The sequence below is a fragment of the Delphinapterus leucas genome, chromosome 3, assembly GCF_059928025.1.
Source record: "Delphinapterus leucas isolate spDelLeu-1000000601 "Yukka" chromosome 3, BTC_Dleu_Yukka2, whole genome shotgun sequence".
In the NCBI taxonomy this organism is placed as follows: Eukaryota; Metazoa; Chordata; class Mammalia; order Artiodactyla; family Monodontidae; genus Delphinapterus; species Delphinapterus leucas.
Window position 1 is genome coordinate 46,297,352 of NC_143131.1, and position 13,461 is coordinate 46,310,812.

General features: G+C 39.8%; 1 long non-coding RNA gene across 1 annotated transcript in view; it reads left to right on the forward strand.

Annotated features, from left to right (window-relative positions):
* LOC111186504 (uncharacterized) overlaps nt 1-13,461 on the forward strand; it is a 194,888-nt gene continuing 181,427 nt past the window's right edge. Inside the window, exon 1 of the long non-coding RNA XR_016392651.1 lies at nt 1-13,461. This exon is cut by the window's right edge and continues 30,616 nt beyond it. This is a non-coding gene — a long non-coding RNA (uncharacterized LOC111186504).

Genomic DNA, 13,461 nt, shown 5'->3' on the forward strand with positions numbered 1-13,461 from the left:
GCAGGGTGGAGGCATTGGCAGTATGAGCGATGGGGGTGAAAACTGTGATTTCAAGATATTTGGGCTCTGAAGGCAAAAACTAGAAATAAAGTATCTTGCAAGGAAGAAAAAAATGAAAGATAACCATGAGTTATGTATTTCTAGGGCAATGCAGTTTTCATTTATGATTTGCTTAATAAACATTTTCTGAGACCTTTCCTGCATCAGCTACTGTGCTAGGCACTGGACAGTAAGATATAGAACTTACCCTGTGGAGGCAACTACCTCAAGACAGGCTATTCAATATGATGCAGTGAATTCTGTAGTGGAAATACTTGTGAAGCACTATTGAAGAATAAGCATTAGATTGTAAACTTATTGAAGGCAGGGCCTGAGTCAAACTTACTTTGTGAGCTCAGCCCTCAGCTTGGCACATAGTAAGTATTGTACTTGATAAATCTTTAATAATTAATTAAATGAATGAATGTTGTCCCTCTATTGATATCAGTTATTTCCCTCCGGTTGTTTTGTCAACTATCTCTCATTTTGATGTGTAGCTTTTTGTTTGTGAAACTCTTATAAATGTTTTGTATTTCCTCTATATTTCAGTCTTTATCTGGCAGCTAGTTTTAAATCAATGGTATTTATTGAAGAATGAATTTGTGGCCATTCAGTGCCTCGGCTTGCTATATTTAGAGTAAGCAGGTTGAAATTTTATTGGGGTAAAGAGAACAATTTTCAGATGTCAGTGTGCTACAGATGACCTTCACATGTGGTTCTCACATTTGGTTGGGATGATATAGGGAAAGAAGGCTAAAGGAATACTTTGGGTCACTCTTTAAAAAGATACAATTAAGGGCTTCCCTGGTGGCACAGTGGTTGAGCGTCCGCCTGGCGATGCAGGGGACACGGGTTCATGCCCCAGTCCGGGAAGATCCCACATGCCGTGGAGCGGCTAGGCCCGTGAGCCATGGCCGCTGAGCCTGCGCGTCCGGAGCCTGTGCTCCATGATGGGAGAGGCCACAACAGTAAAGTGAAACTTTATTCTTGATGAAATGGTCGGGTATCTTGATTCAGATAACAAAGAGTAACATCCTCCTTCACCAGTTTTGGAAATTATAAAATATTTTATAAATATAAATCTATCTATCTATCTATCTACCTACCTATCTATCAGAATAAGAAATGAACATTCACTCAACTTAGAAATAGCAAATGTTTGCTACATGTCCCATTCCCCCTCACTCTGGGCCTTTCCCCTGTTTTATCCCCTATTACTCAAGGGTAATCACTGTTCTGAAAGTGGAGCATGGATAACTAAGTTGTGATATATTTATGAATGAATGGAAATCATACAGTAGTGAAAAAGCATGAACTACTGATTCACACGTCAGTATGACTGATCCTCAAAAACCCTGTTGAGTGAAGAGCAAGTCAGAAAAATGTATACAGTGACACCATTTATATTAGCTCACATTTCAAAATCATATAAAATGTAACAATATGTCATTTGCAGATGCATAAACATATAGTAAGATTGTAATAAAAAACCATCATTTTTAAACATTGAATTTTTCTTAAAATTTTCTTTGATCTCTAGAAGATACTTGTGGTTACATTAGGTCATATTTAAGCAAATAGAAAGACACCTTTATTCATTATACTGGATGAATGGATAGGATGGAATTCCTGTGGACAAATTAAATGAAAATTGAGTAGCTTCAGGGATTATTCACCTATTATTTGGGTTTTGTCTCAGAGCTAAGCATTATCACAGGATGTTTCTCAAAGGTGCACCTACTTGCTACAGTTCTTTTTCTAGAGCTATTAAACTTAAAACATCAGCCTAAAGGCCTCAATGACTGATCTTCACTTTGGCTCATTATATTTGTGGTGAACTTTTTAGAAAACTAGACAACTAGTGAAAGTAAACCTTAACTAGTAATAGTGTGAACAAAATAGAGGAAATATCGAATAATGAGTAGACTGGAGCAGAAAAACACAGGTTATTAGTTCAGTGTAAATTGCCTTATAAATTAAATGTTTAAGATACTTTCATGTGCCAAGCTCTGTGATATGTCCTTTTCTTCATTAATCTTTACAACCCCTTTAAATTAGACATTATTATCCTTGCTTTGCAAATTAGGATATTGATACTTGGAGGGATTAAATTACTTGTCAAAAGTCATAAAGTTGGTACATGACAAGGCCAGGCTTCTAACTCAGATTCATTTGATTTTTCAGCTCCTTGCTTTTTCCAAAAACACTGCTTAAAGAGGAATAAAATGAGCTTGATTTTAGGTATGTGGTGTGCCCTTGATTAAAGTATCAAGTGAAATAAATAAATGCCAATTTAGAAATATTGGAGCATCCTGGTCAAATCATCCTATAGATAGGAAGCTGTTATCAATTAAATAGTTTTTATTTATCTGCCAAAATATGTAGCCCTGAGACCTAGACACTTACAGGACCAGGACTGAGATGTGGAATCAGAAGGTGTGCGTTCCTCTCTGTCAGTGATTAGTTGGAATCATGATGGCACTTTAAGGGTCTGATGATCAGTTTATTCATCTGTACGATGAGAATAATAATACCTGCTCTTATCTGCTGTTTGTTTATTCATTCTCTTTTATCCTCAATTCCACATCCATTCCCTTCCCCCTCAATCTTATAGGCACCCATTCTAATGTGGTTGATGTTCATACTTTTATTTGTGTTATAAAATCTGAACTGAAATTTTGTGTGTGTGGTTGTCATTAGGACTCTCCATTGTACTCTGGTTTCCCCCTTCTAGGTAGGCTCCCTTGAGATTGGGCATGGCCATGTGACTTGTTTTGGCAATGATACATCTATGTAATCAATGTGTGTCATTTCTGAGTGGAAGCCTTTGAGAGCCAGGGCATGATTCACCTCACTTCCTTCTCCTACTGAGGTAGCCGGTGGTGGTTCTAGATGGTACATTGTCCATCTGCCTGAGCCCCTACGTAAGGACAATGCTTGATAGAGTGTGCATATATTTTTAATTTACATTAATGGTAAATTCACTGTTTTATACTGTTTCAGTGTTGCTAGTCAGCACTATCTCAAGATATTTAATACCATTTATATAAAATGTGAAAACATTAAAAAATACTATGCACATTTTATGGATACACATGCAGACATATTCCTAAAGTATACCTCCAGCCTAGGCATATGAGGCAGGTGGTACACCTGGGAAACTAAACCAGAGGAATTGACCTTTGATTTACCCTTACACTAAGCTTCATAAATGTACAGAGGTTGTTGACAGCTTCTTGCACAGGCAAGTAGCCCTGTGTGGAAGGGGACTTGAAAATTACTGTCAGGGGCTTCCCTGGTGGCACAGTGGTTGAGAGTCCGCCTGCCGATGCAGGGGACACGGGTTTGTGCCCCGGTCCGGGAAGATCCCACATGCCGCGGAGCGGCTAGGCCCGTGAGCCATGGCCGCTGAGCCTGCGCGTCCGGAGCCTGTGCTCCGCAACGGGAGAGGCCACAGCAGTGAGAGGTCCGCATACCGTAAAAAAAAAAGAAAATTACTGTCAGGAATTCTTACCTTGATCTTGAGCATATAGGGAGCTGGGGGAAGTGTAAGGTCTAGGGAACTTATCCTTACAATGGGGACTTAAATATGAATAGCATGGATTTTAAACAAATATAAAAAGTCATTTCTCCAGCAGGCTCCATTGACAGTGTTTGAACACTCTGAATTTAAAAGTATTACTTAGAATGCAAAGAAATGGAATTGTACTTTATGGTGTGAAGAACCATTCCAGTCCCTGCTTCTTTTTTTTTTTTTTTTTTTGTGGTACGCGGACATCTCACTGTTGGGGCCTCTCCCGTTGCGGAGAACAGGCTCCCGATGCGCAGGCTCAGTGGCCATGGCTCACGGGCCCAGCCGCTCCGCGGCATGTGGGATCTTCCGGGACCGGGGCACAAACCCATGTCCCCTGCATCGGCAGGTGGACTCTCAACCACTGCGCCACCAGGGAAGCCCCCTGCTTCATTGATGACACTGGTGGGCACTATGCCTCAGCCCTGCAGGATAAAAAAAGGGTTGAAACATTGCTAATATTACAAAGAGCCACTAACCTAAGCCAAGGGGTGTCTTCTACTGATAACTAAGGCAAGATATGGATTTTCATTATGTTGCTATTAGTAATTGTCTGTTGGTACAGTGCACTGTATCTATTCCAATGAGCTGGGCAACCTTGATTTATTTCTGTAACTTTACATCCACCCTAAGCAATGTTCTGAAGGTGAGTTTCTTTGTCTTGATTTAAACTTTTTATTATTTTTTAAAGATTTATTATTTATGTATTTTATTTATTTTTGGCTGCATCGGGTCTTAGTTGCGGCATGCGGGATCTTCGTTGAGGCATGGGGGATCTTTTGTTGTGGCACACGGGCTTCTCTCTAGTTGTGGCGTGAGGGTTTTCTCTCTAGTTGTGGTGCGCAGGCTCCAGGCCACATGGACTCTGTAGTTTGTGGCATGCAGGCTCTCTAGTTGAGGCGTGCGAGCTCAGTAGTTGTGGCATGCTGCCTTAGTTGCCCCGCGGCATGTGGGATCTTAGTTCCCTGACCAGGGATCGAACCCACGTCCCCTGCATTGTAAGGCGGATTCTTTACCACTGGACCGCCAGGGAAGTCCCTAAACTTTTTAAAGTCTCAGCTGTTGTCTAAATAAAGAGTAACCGCACTCTGCTTGTCCTGACGTAGTTGGATCTTTCAGGTCTACGTCACGCATCTGCGGTTCATATAGTGGAACTTATGAAGCTGATTCCGTTCTAGGTTGCTGCTCAGAATCTTCCCACCCTCCCATGAGGAGAGGATGGTCCCTCCGTTAGACACCTGCTGCTTGTGCTGTCTCTGACCACCTGCATATGGTGACGTTCCTTATTCTCCTCCTGCTCTGTTGGCCTTGAGTCTTCTTCCCCATTTTCATCTCAGATAGCTACCCCCCGCCTTTTACTCTGGTTGGGGTAAAACTTCCACTTCTAGGTTTTGTCCCAACCTTGTTACTCAGAATATGGTCCAAAGACCAGCAAACATCAGCAACACCTGGGCTTATTGTACATTGACTATCAGGCCCCACCCTAGACCTACTGAATCAGAATCTGCATTTTTAAAGAGACCCCCAGGTGACTCATATGCACATTAGAGTGTGAGAAGCTGCTCTAAACTCCATCCCCTCGTTCTGGGCTCTGTGTTAGTGTTCTGTCAGCTAGAGGACTATCGTGAGAGGTCTTTTCATGAAGTAAGGAATTGTGTATTGTCATTTGCACTGTATTAGTGTGTTTTTTTGTTTCTGTTTTTCCTCTTGGGTGTGTCTGATTCATTTGTTACCTGTTTAGGGCCTGATATTATTAAAACTCTGATGAAACTGCTTATGGGTGTACTTGTACTTGTTAATTAGTACATTGGTTTCTTTCTCTCTCTCTCTCACACACACACACATTTCAAGGAGGGCTTTGGCTAGAAGAAGAGTTCTATCTCAGATCCACACAGCACAAAGACATTTTCAGAAGTAACAGACTACAACACTCTATTAAAGGTCTCATGATGTATTTTCTACTCACCCTCAGAATACAGAAAGCTTTTGTTTCTAGTTGATTTTTCAGCTCTCTCTGTGCTTAGTGTGGTGTGTGAGCTGCCTAGGGGTGCATGTTTTATATTTAGGAGATATTCTCTCCTCATATTCATTGGATTTAGCTGATTGTTTGTAATTTGTCTGACTCATGCTTGATCTAATTTATATTTTTATTGTAAACACTTGAGAATCTTACATAATCATTTTCTCTGCCATACTGTTGCTAGCATTATTTTTTAAATCAAATTTTCTACAGGACAGTAAAGTTTAAATTATTGCATTCAAAGTGTTCTTATGGAAAGAAATTCAGAGAACACTATGTATGGAGATCTGATGGATTACTTGATACTTCCATTTGTTAGTTCTCTTGAGGGAAAGAAAACCTAATTTTCTGCAATCACTCTGTCAGCTCCCAATTTGCATTAATGTGATAAGCATCTCAGTATTGAATTGGGTTCCATTTTATGTGCACCATTTAAGTCTGTGAACAAAGAAAATTACACCAACCTCAATTCCAACTTTAGGAGATTTCAATTAAAATGAGTAAGTTACTTCTGATAACCTCCCATATCTCAGTGCCGTGTAGTGCAGATTTTACTGTGCTGTTCTTTCAATCTGTGAAGAACTTGGGACACTCACTTCCCTGCCTCCATTGGCCTCTTGCTGCCCGGATTGTTTTCCTTCTTCTCTGGCAGCTCCTGCTCTGCCTCATCTCTTGTTCTTAGGCTCATCTTCCTCTACCTAGGCATTGACTTAGACAATTCCTTAACTTCAGTCCTAGACCTCCTTCTCATTCACTGCATGGTCTCTGTCTAGGCAATATCATCCATTTCCATGGCTTCAAATACACCTATGTGTAGATGATGTACAGATGCCTTTTTCTTTTCCTTTTTCTTCCAACCTTTCATCTGAGCGCCGGGCTTAAATATCCAGTGCCTACATATATATCCACTTGGATGATTCAAGGAGAACTCAAACTCAGTATATCTAAAACTGAATTCATGATTGTCCCTCCATATCTACATGTAGCTGGGGAACCTCTGTGCAAATTCCTTTGGGTTTGTGTTCTCCCTTGGCTTATATGAGTTGTGGGATGAGACTCCCTTTAACCGTTACTGGACCACTGAAGGAAACACTAAAGGAAATGCTTTCCCAAGCTGGAAGAGGGTGAACCAGAAGGGCAGATGCTGTTGGTGCCTGTCCCACATATTCTTGCCTGTCCCAAAGTCACTTGCAGAGGGTTCCTATGTATGCCAGTGACTTCCTTTGCCTCTCTGTCTGAGTGCTTTCTCTACACCCAAAGCAGTACTTCAGGAAAGTTGGGAAGGTTGGGGATTTAATACCCCAGGAACAACCCTTAATCAAAATGAAATTGGAGTTGGTAGATGAATATCCCAGTTTCTTCACCTCTTGGAAGGAGAATTTTGAGCTGTGTTTCTCACCTTCTTCCAAAGGTCCCCAGCAGGCTCAGATCCATGGCCCACAGCAATAACCCACCCATTAACGCACACTTTACTGGTTTTCTATTATTTCCTCTCTCACTTCCTCACTCCTCCCCTGAGCTTCTTGGTATCATCTCCAAAATAAGTGATTTTTCACAAAATTATTTTATTGGGATGTGCCTTTGAGGAAACTCAGACTAAAGCATTCAGTATCACTGAGGACCAACAGCCCACAGTGATGATCTCTTGCTTCCCTTTCCTCCACTTAACATGTTTTGACTAAACTCTGTATGGGTGAGGTCACTGAGCATGCCCTTACCCAGCATTTGGGCATTTGGTTATGGAAACAGCACACAAAAGTGAGCTGGTGTGTTTGGCTGAAGAGTGTACATGTGAGTTTCTTGGCATTAGGTATAATCATTAGTAAAAGGACCTTAAAAAGGTAAGTAACCAGAGTGACAACTCCTGGCCATCACTATTACATGGCTCTCTTCCAGCATAGTGTTGCCCAATAGCAGCAGTGTCTACAGTAATGGAAATGTTCTATATCCACACTGGCCAATTTGGTAGCCAGTGGCTAATTAGCACTTGAAATGAGACTAATATAACTGAGGAATTAAATTTTATTTAATTTTAAGTAATTTAAATGTGACTGAGATATGGGATGAGACTCCCTTTAGATGGTTACTGGACCACTTCATTTTGGACAATGAAGTTCTAATGCTTCCCACCTAAGTGAGTGGTGGTGCTTCCACGGCATGCTACGTAAGTCAGAAAACCGAGAGTCCACCCGAACAGTTCCCTGTTTCTCACATCCAGTATACAATCACAAGGTCTTATTAACAACCACGAATTGTCTCTAATCCCTTGGCCTCTTTCTATCCTCCCTGCCACCACTGAAACCCAAGCTACCATTTTCTCTCACTTTGACAACCAGAGTAGCCGTCTAGTATTTCTCCCTATACTCACTCTTGACTTTCTTTAATCTATTCACTATGCTGTAGCTTTTCAAGATGCAAATAATCATCGCCAAGTTGAAACATTTTATTGATTTCAAATTGATTTTAGATTAAATTCCTGCACCCTTAACATGGCTTGTGGAAGCCTTGTGTGGCCCTTCCTACCTTTTTGGTATTTTGGGATGAATTCCTTATGAAGCAAAATACCAGGAAATGGCAAAATTTTTATTTACTTCATTCATTAATCTACTAGTGTGCCATCTCTGTTATGAGAAAAAAACAACTTTACTTATATGTATCTTCAGGTACCTAGCTCAAGAGTATTAATATTTTAAGGAAGATGATCTAATATGCCAGTTAGGGGTTTATTTTTTACATGCTAACAGAAGAAAGTTCTGATAACCTAGTGTGTTGGTGATGCTGGAAGGATTTGTGGTGGTGATGGGTGAGAAAATACTTATAAAAATGGAAGAAAAATGAAAACTTTTGGGGAATAGTAGATTCAGAAGGGAATGAGAAAGACAGGAACTGAAAATGAGGTAGGCAAAATTTGAGAGATGAGGAAATCAACTTTCCTAATAATCTTTAAAAAGGAAGAGAATTCCCAAGTGAGATAGAGGAGGGTCTAGGATGGGTGAAGGTTAGCAGATGCCTTTCAGAGCCTTAACCTAGGTGAGTGGAGTTGTAGTTTAAGCAGAATAGGGAGAAAACCCTTGTCAATGGATTTATTCTAGAGAATAGTAGCCATGAAAGAGTTTCATCTTGAATTTAAGGGAGTTGACTTGGGGACATATTGAAAAAATATATATATGTATAATAGCTATAGCTATATCTATATATCTTTATTTCACTGGAAGGCTAAAAGAGAAATGAAGAGAAAAATAGATCTGATGTAAAAGAAAAAGTACTACATAGAAAAGACAATAAGGAATTAGGAGAGCCTTTTTACTAGAAGGGGAGTAAAATAGGAAAACAAACAATGATAATCTAGAAGAGAGAATAAAAGTAAACTTGGGTTACACAAACGGGCTTATATGTATGTATTTAGTTTATTTGATTTCTATATAGTTTGAACTTCAACAAAATTCTATCATAATGAAAATAGGTATACATGAGATAACAGTACACACGTGATTTTTCAGGGGTTACTGTGGGGAAGCCCCAGGAGGTGCTTTTATAAGAGCAAAGGAAGTGACTTTTAGGGAAGAATTTCCTGAGAACCTAAATAGTAGCCACAGAGTATTTCTTGGCAAGACAAGATGAGAAGGTAACCTTTCCAGTACAGTTCCCATATCCATATTCTAGTTCATGCCAGTTGCCATGGTTTCCTTAGCCCCTAGGATCCTTCAGGGCAGCAGCCCATCCTCCTGAGGCAGTGGCCTGAGTTCCAGCCCAGAAGTCAGATCTCCATCCCTTCTTCTTCAAAGAACTTATTTCCTTGCCTCTTTCCTGCAGGGCCTTTCAGGGGAATGACTTATGATTAATAATTTAACCATTAAATAATCCATAATTGCCGATTAATTTTTATACTGTTAACAGTGTGTTTTCCTACCACTCAAGGGAAGTCATATTTAAAGAGGTGCATCCTCGAGACATCAATACCTTAACTTAAAGGAAAGAATCAATAAAGAAAATCTCTGACCCAGAGGCTGTCAGTGCTGAGACTGGGAGGCTGAGAGGTTCACGTACCAAATCACACGTGCATCAGTCAGCCTCTTGAGAACCAAACCCAGCTGTAACTACACAGCCAACCATCACTTTATTAACAGGACAATCTTATTCCAAGAAATTCTTGTCTAGGAAGATGATATTACAAATAACTTTATTACTTATTTCAAGAACTTCTGAAAAATCCATTTTTCTGAACAATGGAGCCCTCAGCTAGCTTCCTTATCCCTTCTCAGCACACTAGATCTCTCTATGAGGTTCACCTAAGAACTGACCACTCCTCAAGACTTCCTCCCAAATCTCACCTCACTCCACCTGTCCTAACAATGTTGTCATGACCTTTGTCCAACCCCAGTCAAGCTCCCTCACCCCGCCTTCCACCAATGAAAAATTCACCTAAACCAGACCTCAAACCTCATAAGTATCTTTTGTCTTGTCTTTTTCTGCTCCCCTCCAGGATGCTGCAGAGCTCTCTCAAGGTAGTGGTCCTCCTTACTGCAGTAAGCAATAAACTTGTCTTTGCTTCAGCCACAGGTTTTTGGGGTAATATTTTTGGGGAATCGGCAGTTGACACACTGGCCTCCAGTGGGTGTTACAAATAGTGTTTTCAAAAATGTCACCCAGGAGATACTGTCTGGATATGATGTGGATTTTCTTAATAGAAAGGTGTAGTGTTTGAAGATGCTCGTGGACTTCCCAGTAGAAGACCTGGGATTAGAACACAGACGTCTCAGCTGCTCAGGAACTTAGAAGCCAGCAAAGAGCTGCCCTCTCCACTCACCTATAACCCATGAGCACGTCGCAGTGAAAGCTTTGAGGCATCAGAACTCTATTTTACTCTCATTTCGTCCACTACTAACTATTGCCAGAAGAGATTTCTGTATAAGTATATACAGAAATGATGAAACATATTGGGTGTTTATGAAGGGTGAAAACGTGTTAATACACCAAATGTTTATGTACTTGTTTGTTTATAGTTAGCACTTAGGGTGATGTCTTCATAGAAAGCATAGACCTATTAGAAAATTCACTAGGGCCCATTAAGATATTTAAAGAGATGGGATTAATGATTGCAAAGAGTATCATATTCACACAAGTGCCATTTCTATTGCAAAGCATGAATGGTTTCCTGAGAGCAAAAGGAAATTTTATTTAACTTTTTGAGATAGCCAGTCCTCCGTAATCAAAATGTGGCCTGGCAAGTCCGCAACTTTCTCTTCTTATTGTGTAAATACTTCTATGTCCGCTGATGCAATTCTGAAAAGTGCACTTACTGCTGATTTGAAAATGCCCCATGCTTATTTATATCAGATTTTGTGACTTAGCTAGAAACTAGAAGGACCACTGACCATGAAGTGGTTTTGAAAATTGATTTATAATTTTGACTTAGGTTGCAAGATGGAACAGGGACATTTTCTTGATTCATTTTGCTGAGGCCTCGTCAGACCCACCTCAAAAAACTCTTCCTTAGTTACAGTGATATTATCTGTAATAAAAATTTATATATATAACATTAATAAATGGGAATAAATAGTCACAGTTAGCATTTATTAAGTCTTTACTAAGTACTAGGAGGACACTGTGCTAATAACTGCATCATCAGATTTCATCTTTGCAACGCCCTGATGAGGTATGTGCTGTGATCATCACCACTGCACATATTGAATAACTGAGGTCTTATGAATTGAATAACCTGCCCAAGGTCACACAGCTAGTACCTGCTATGTAGGACTCATCTCAGCTTTGACTGACCATGAAGTCCTTGCCTGTTACCACCATGCTGTGTTGTGAGATGCAAGTTCTTTAAGAACAAGGACCATATCTCGTGTTGTACTTCTCCTAGAGTAAGTTCATTTGTCCACATATTTCATGAAATATAGTAATATCTTGATTGCTTCAAAAAGCTATTAATTGATGGGAACAGATGGATACCAAATAAATGTTGGAGAGGATAACAGATAACTCAGTGAAAATGGTTTTTATTTCCTCTCAAAATGTAAGCTGACTAGGTAGATCATCACTTATAAAAACCAACCAAAGGGCTTCCCTGGTGGCGCAAGTGTTAGAAGTCTGCCTGCCATTGCAGGGGACATGGGTTCGAGCCCTGGTCCGGGAAGATCCCACATGCTGCGGAGCAGCTAAGCCCGTGCACCACAACTACTGAAGCCCGTGCGCCTAAAGCCTGAGCTCCACAACAAGAGAAGCCACCACAATGAGAAGCCTGCACACCACAACAAAGAGTAGCCCCCACTCGCCGCAACTAGAGAAAGCCTGCAGCGCAGCAACAAAGACCCAACGCAGCCAAAAAAAAAAAAAATCAACCAAAGGAGCCATATTTCTTTCATTCATTTAGCATATTTTCTTCACTCTATGTTCACTCTGAGACATTGTGTCAAATGCCCTGGAAGCAGAATTGAGAAAAACACAGTCCTTAGGTTCAAGTCCCGTGAGAGAGACAAGGAATTCAACAATTAAAATACAGCGTGATATAGAACAAAGTCAAAACTCTAGAAATAGAATATACAAGTGTGACCAAGAGGTGCAAAAGCAATTCAGTAAAGAAAGGGCAGTCTTTAACAGATGGCATTAGAACAATTGCATATCCATTGGCGCAAAAATGAACCTCAACCTAAAACTCATACCTTATACAATAATTAGCTCAAAGTTGATCATGAATCTAGATGTAATGTGTACATTTATAAAACGTTTAGAAGACATAAGAGAAAATCTTCATGATTTAAGACTAAGCAGAGTTTTAGACACGACACCAAAAACCAATCCATAAAAGAAAAATCAACAAATTGGACTCTGTGAACGTTAGAAACTTTTGCTCTGAAAATGATTCTGCTAAGAGAATGAAAGGACAAGTCAGAGTTGAGGAGTAATATTTACAAATCACATTATCTGGTAAAAGATTTGTAGCCAGAATATATAAAGAACTCCTTAAACTCAATAGCAGGAAGACAAACAATCCAATTAGAAAATGGGCAAAATGTATTGAACAGACACTTCACTAGAGAGGATATACTGATGGCCAATAAGGCCATGAAAAGATGTTCAACATAATTCGTCATTAGGGAATTTGCTAATTAAAGCTGTAATGAGATATCACCACACACCTATTAAAAAGGCTAAAATTTAAAAATACTGATAATATCAACTTTTGTCAAGCGTCCAGAGCAGATGTCTCTCTCATACATTGGTGGTGAGAGTGAAAAGTGAAACAACCATTCTGGAAAACAGTTTGGCAGGTTTTTTTAATAATGTTATACATTTACTTAACATATGATCCAGCAGCTACCCTCCTAGATATTTATCCTAGAGCACGAAAACTTATGTTTTCAAAAAACCTATTCATAAATGTTCATAGAAGGATTATTTATAATATCCCAAACTGGAAACAACCCAAATGTTTTTCTATGGGTGTTTGGATAGGCAAACTGTGGTACATCCATGCAATGGAATACTATTCAGCAATTAAGGGAAATGAACTATTGATGCACACAACAACTTGGATATATCTCCAGGGTTTGCTGAATGAAATAGTAAGTCTTAAAAGATCACATACTCGATGATTCCATTTATGTGAAATTCTTACGACAGCAAAATTATAATGATGGAGAACGGGACAGTAGTTGGTTGGAGTTACGCCTGGGGACAGAGTCTAACTATAAAGGAGTAGCAAGAGGGAGTTTCTTTGTGGTGATGGGCAAGTTCTGTACCTTGATTGTGGTAGTGACTACACATATCCATACTTGAGATAAACTTTTGTAGAAACACACATAAGAGGCATGTAAAAATTGAC